The 6,715-nt window shown below is 36.8% G+C and overlaps 1 long non-coding RNA gene across 1 annotated transcript; it reads right to left on the bottom strand.

Moving 5' to 3' along the window:
• Nucleotides 1-44: 44 nt before the first annotated feature.
• LOC135786676 (uncharacterized) lies at nucleotides 45-4,076 on the bottom strand. The gene is made up of 3 exons (XR_010546978.1): nucleotides 2,647-4,076; nucleotides 2,182-2,273; nucleotides 45-2,053 (listed from the first exon to the last, which is right to left on the bottom strand). It is a non-coding gene; the product is annotated as an uncharacterized lncRNA (long non-coding RNA).
• Nucleotides 4,077-6,715: the final 2,639 nt, after the last annotated feature.

Below are 6,715 nucleotides of genomic sequence, written 5' to 3'. Positions count from 1 at the left end.
TAAATGAAATGAATAGATTTGATGAAGATTAAGATAAGATTGAACTTTAATGATTGGCTGAAAGTAAACCAATAAAAATACCAACAGATCATATAAATCATAAAATAAATACCAAAGATATGTGAAGAATAAATTACACAATGCATCAGATATGCACAAATATTGTGCATAAAATTGTCTTTCATGTAATGCATAAAACCAGGGTTCCCATACCTTAGTTAACTTCAAATTCAAGGACCTTTCAAGGACTTTCCAGGTCTAATACCCTCAAATTCAAGGACTAAATGTGGGGACACATTTCAAGTGAGAGCAATTGTGTTACCTTTTAAGATACATTGTTACGGTTCCCTTTCGAGGGAACTCACGCTGCGTCACTGCAGTGACACTTTGGGGACGCCTTCAAGGGTAATGGCATCTGAATGTGTATATCAAATTCAACCAATGGCTTAACGACAAAGACAGGGTGACGTGGAAGCCAGGAAGTATATTGCTATCTGAAATATTGCCAAAGACGGCGTTACAGGGATGCAGGAATGGCAAGGGAGACGCAGCGTCTCGTTCCCTTCTCAAGGAACAACGGTTACATACGTAACCCGAGATGTTTTTATTTGTCAAACACAACTATGCAAAAAAGCATTTTGGTATGTATCAACATTTGAATACAGAAGATATAAGCATTTCAAGCGAAAAGTTTAGCACTACACAGGGAATAATATGGATTTCTCTTGCATAAAATAGATTCAAGCACTTTCAATGACCTGTAACTATGTATGTATATTTTCAAAAATTTCCCAGGGCTTTGAATTTTCCCCCTAAAATTCACAAACTTTCAAGGATTTCAAGGACCCATGGGAACACTGTAAAACATGCATAAGTACTTAACAAATAAGAGCAAAAAAGACAAAGAGAATCAATCAAATGAGAACTAATTACAAATATTGTCTTGTTAAATATACAGAAAGGAAACTGTTAATAAATGTTTAGGCTCTTTACACATTCATTACAATGAAAACAACCATTATTGCAATGCATCATGAAAAGATGTTTACCTTATCATTAAGCCTCATCTTATTTTAAAAGCAATAAATATATGTTGGATTACACCATTGAAAGTCATACGAATTGTAAGCTGAAATATAACCATACTGTAAACCTCTTGGTAAGCATTAAGGCCCGAGACAATACAAAGAATTCATTTGTTTTGCATGAGAACTGGAAACTCTCTCTTCCTCCAAATTATCGACCTATCAGTGTTCATCAGTAGATGGAAAGTACGGTACCTTCCACAACCTGCCGTAAACTGTGGCATAATTCCATATCTTTTTACATTTAGTCGTTCAGCTTGTGTGCATGTGACTGCACGTGCACTTATTTATATGACTCAGTTAACCATGCTGTGACATGAACTGTTAATGCATGGGGGAAATTTTCAATATCACTTAATATGTGTAATATGTTTTATATCTCATTTGTATTTGCAAATCATTCCTTATCAAACCCACATAAACACAGATTTTTTTTATCTCGTACTGAATGGCTGCTGGAGAAACATTTACTTACTGTAATGCAATGGTTACTGTCCAAGTGCATACAATTATTAATAATGACATAGGTAATCTCATTCTCCTGTCTGGTTAATGTGAGGTTAAGACACACAGGCTTGTTTTTTGTCTATTGAAAAAGGCAAAATCATTTTCTTGTATTGTTTTTGTTAATGCCGTTGGTATGAGGAAGTACTTGTGAAGATAACAACAAAATTCCCCTTAAACTCACAATACGTCAGATGCTCCATTTCATTTGAATGTGCGAGAATTTATCATTATGGTTAAAAGGCTTCTAGGGGGGCCAAGTGGGCGTAGCTCAAAGCAAACGGTATTTGTCCTAACACAATTCATCCTCATTGCGTGGTTTCCAAACAGGCAGCTGGGCTCCAGCGTAAACTGTGTTGTACATCGCTGGTTTCCCTTCAGCGCAAAGCCACATCTTTCAGGAAATTAACAGCCATCAGCAGTACGGGTGCGCATGCAGGTGTTCGACTGTACACAACCAAACCCTGTGCAGAAGAGAGGCTGTAGCTCAGGATATTGTGGTTAAGACCCCAGACAAATGTCTTCCTCAATTGAGTTCATTCACACTGAGAATTTCCATCGAGCAAACATCTCAACGTGCTTATCGGCTCACCTGGGAGAAAGCTTTGGCTCCGGTACAGCGTGCGGTCATGCGGTTCACCTGAGCGATGCCATTTCTTCACTGTCTGGTCTTTGTGAAGCTCACTGTGATGAAAGAAGATGGCAGAAAGTCACCAGACTAAAGACATGTTGCAGATGTTCATGAATCACCAGGTTTTAAACAAACAACCTTTAGATTATGATCCCAGATTTATAAATAAAAAGCAATAAGACATTTTCTGCCCAGACCGAAAGCAAGAATTCTGCATGACACAATCCCACCATATGTATTTAATGTTTTAAATTCAGCTTTGCAGATGAAATTGTTTTGTGATTGAGGCTTCCCAACCTAAATAGACAGTATGCAATAAATATGCTTTTGTCCCACCGCTTGATTTACTTGCGGTCTGTGTGTGGCATCTACTGTGTGTCATTTATTATTCACAAGGCTTGCTATCCAGCCCCAGTATTTACTCACCCTGAACATGTTTTAAATCTGTAGATGTTAGACAGAATGTTTGGTCTCAGTTTCAGTTTGATTATTTTGAGTTCTCTGGAAGCAAACACATCATATAAATTTAAATGGCCTGACAGTAAGTAGTGATGACAGTGATGAGTTTCCATTTTTGGGTCACTTTAACTCAACGATTGCGTCAGACTGGAGAGACGCATCGCAATAGGAAACAGTAAGACTGCTGAATCAGAGTTTGTTACTTTATTGTGGATTTTTTTTTTCAATATTTATGTTTTTCAAAGGGCACCTATGGTCTGATTCACGTTTGTACATTTCCTTTGGTGTGTCATGTGTGTTGCTTGTGTTTTCAAAATATGTGTTTGTTGCGTAATGTGAACCATGTGCAGCATGTGATTTGTCAAAATAAGTGTCTGCTGCACACGCGTCAAAACCATTTATGATAAAAGAGACGCTCACGTTCACAAAATACACACAATACACTCCCTTAACACTAAACTCTGATTATGCATGAGATTATGCGAATATCTGGCAAACGCGAGCGTCTCTTTTATCATAAACCCTTTAGACACGTCTGCTGCAGGCACATAGGATCACCAGATGCGCAGAACACATATTTTGAAATGACGAACCACACACATGACGGACTACATACATGTTGTGACGAACTTCACATCGAGCGCGCTCGAAAAAAGAAGTCACCGGCCGCCACTGCAATCTATCTATCCATCTATCTATACAGTATTTTTAAAGGTACCGTCCCAGTGCCAACTTTTGTACCTTTTACCTAAGAGTGTATGACAAATCACTTTATTCTCATCAAATTTTGGTAAGTAGCTTTGGATAAAAGCATCTGCTTAATGTAAATGCATATAATTTGAAGTTTATTTAAATTATTCGGGAGGAGCATGGTCATGTAATCCAACCAGTCAGCACAAAGAGTTGTCATATATAGCCATCCCTCACCTCTGTCCCATGACAGTTTTTTAGCATCCCTCCTTCACCCCATCACCTTACTCTCAGCTAGTACATCTATCCCAGTTAAAGAGGGGTTTATGCTAGTAGATTACATAAAAAGTTAATGCAAAGATGTGGATGACGCGAATTGGGCGGCGCCAACTCAAGTGGAAAATTCGCATGACGCAAAGTGAAATCCCGCAAGAAATCTAGAGCAAGGAACGTGATGCTTCGCGTTTGGTGTGGACACAGCATAACAGAATGTTATTAAGTGCAGCGATCATAGATGTGTTTTATCATAAATAAATCACAGCTATAGACCCATCAGAATCAAGGACTGGAACTTGTTTTTGAAAGATGAATAAAGAGCTATTGTCCTTATTGACTTTTATATGTTAATGTGACTGCATACAGATTCAGAAGAATGCAACATCATTTAAAAAATAATCATTCAGGAAAAAGAAATGATCACGAAAATCACTTACTCCCACTCAGGTTCTTCCAAACCAGTATGACTCCCCAATCTGCGAAACACAAATAGAGATGTTAGACTGAAAGTGTGCAGACGTGATTTAAGAGATGCACAGTGAATAAGACATAACTCAGGTCTATTCTTCACACAGATATATCCTATGCCTTCACAAGACCTGGACGCATTATGATCATTTTATAGTATTTTACGATCCTTTCCAGAGGTTAACAACCACAAAAGAAAGAAAGGTTTAAATCTAGGTAAATAAACAGTGCCAGAAGTTTCATTCGAGGTGAATAATTCATTGGAAGAGTACAGTTTTTTGGTGACCTGTCCCTTTAACCGCAAGCCAGACAGTACGCCAGTTAATTTTAGGCAGCAGTTTTGACATTGTCAGAACCTCCAACCAGTCCAGCATCTATCGGGTTTCTAATGTGAAAAACACAGTTGTGAGATGCAGGTTTAGTCCCAGCTGGCGTTCCTAAGAATAATATTGTGTGTGTATATGCAACTGCATGTGTGTTTGATAAAAAAAGAGCACGTTAAAATAGTCTATTCTTTAAGATACATCCATCTTAATACTTTACTTTAATACTGTACGTGCTGTGTTATTCAACACTATTGTACAGGTGGTAAATAATAAGAGCTTACTGTGCTGGTAAACAGTAAAAGATTATGAGCTCATAATAAAGAGTTTCTATTGACTGGTTGCCAGCTGTAAATCACCTCGACCGTCGAGGCCGTGCTGTGGAGTTGCAGCAGATTTGCAGCAGACAGCGCAGGTTTAACTGCTGACAGGCAGGCTGACGTTTCATTTGATGGCGCTTTGTTATTGTACGGCATGAAGATGAAGCAAACAAACTTCAAAGAGAGCAATAACTGTGATAGTGGCACTCATTTCTGTAATGCAGTCATTTCAGCAATAGTAAATACTACAAAAACTGAATGTGACTATGATGCAATAAAAAATAATAAATATTTAATGAGATTTTTAGAAAAATGTCATGCATCTTCTTCAACTTTAATGATGACTGAAAAGTAAGAAAAAGCCTAACAGGGTGAAAATGAAAGGCTTATGTGAGGGAATGACTATTAGCTTATTTTAAAATGAGATGTTTAGATTTGTAACCCTGGGCTCTTAAGTCGCATGGGTATATTTGTAGAAATAGCCAACTACATATTGCATAATTCAAAATTATAGATTTGCTTTTATGCCAAAAATCATTTGAATATTAAAGGGACACTCATTTTTCAGCTCCCCTAAAGTTAAACATTTGATTCTTACCGTTTTGGAATCCATTCAGCTGATCTCCTAGCACTAGCACTTTTAGCATAGCTTAGCATAATCCATTGAATCCGATTAGACCATTAGCATCACGCTAAAAATAACCCAAGAGTTTCGATATTTTTTCTATTTAAAACTTGACTCATTTGTAGTTAAAATTGTGTACTAAGACCGACGGAAAATTAAATAGTCCCCTTGATTACTTTCAATAGCAGGGGACTATTTTTGGGCACTGCGTAATATCACTACGCCTGCTGCCGCCATGTTACATCAGCAAAGTCCTTGATTATTATGCTAGTGCGAGAGTTTAGTTCCTAGCCATATCTGCCTAAAAAATTGCAACTTTTGATTTTCCGTCGGTCTTAGTACACAATGTAACTACAGAAGAGTCAAGTTTTAAATAGGAAAAATATCAAAACTCTTTGGTTTGGCGATGCTAATGGTCTAATCAGATTCAATGGATTGTGCTAAGCTATGCTAAAGTGCTAGTGCCAGACCCGGAGCTTAGCTTAATGGATTCCAAAATGGGAATCGAATGTTTAACTCTAGTGGAATAGGAAAATGAGCATATTTTCAAAAAAGTGGAGTGTCCCTTTAAGTAAAGATCATGCTCCATGAAGATATTCCCAATGTAAATATATTAAAACTTTCTTTTTGTGAGTGGATGCAGTTGCAAAGTACTTAATTTGAACAACTTTAAAGGCGATTTTCTCCATATAAACTTGTTTTGCACCCTCAGATTGCAGATTTTCAAATAGTTGTATCTTGGCCAAATATTGTCCTATCCTAACAACCCATACATCAATGGAAAGCAGCTTTCAGATGATGTATTAATCTCAATTTCAAATAAATTGACCCTTATGATTAGTTTTTTGGTCCAGGGTCACGTTTCTCCGTCTATCTATTGACAATTTTTATACAAGTTATTTTCCAAATGTAAAATTTTTTGTCATGATATCATGAAGATATATTTTTAGCTAAGGATATACATTTATTAGTTAAGGATATAAATTCCAAATAAAAAATTTACTGAGAGAATGTGATACAACACCTGTTATGTTTTGAAATAAATTGCCAATTCAGCCCCAATCAATTATGACAGGAACACAAAAATACAGGAAAATCCCGCATTACAGGACTGACCCATAAACATTACAATAACAAGATTTTCATAATGCCTGCTTACGTCAAACAAGCAAACAAAACAAATCTAAATAATGACACGGGAATTAATTGTTGTGTATAAGTACATTCCATTTACACATGTCATACATCTTGTCTGTTTATCGTGATGTTTTTATTTTGTATCTATTTTCTGCTTTATGATAAATGATGTAGGATGAGTTCACAGATAATATTAT

This window comes from Paramisgurnus dabryanus, chromosome 20 (assembly GCF_030506205.2).
Source record: "Paramisgurnus dabryanus chromosome 20, PD_genome_1.1, whole genome shotgun sequence".
Taxonomy (NCBI): domain Eukaryota; kingdom Metazoa; phylum Chordata; class Actinopteri; order Cypriniformes; family Cobitidae; genus Paramisgurnus; species Paramisgurnus dabryanus.
Note: the sequence above shows the minus strand (reverse complement) of the source record. Positions and strands in the feature narration are given on the sequence as shown.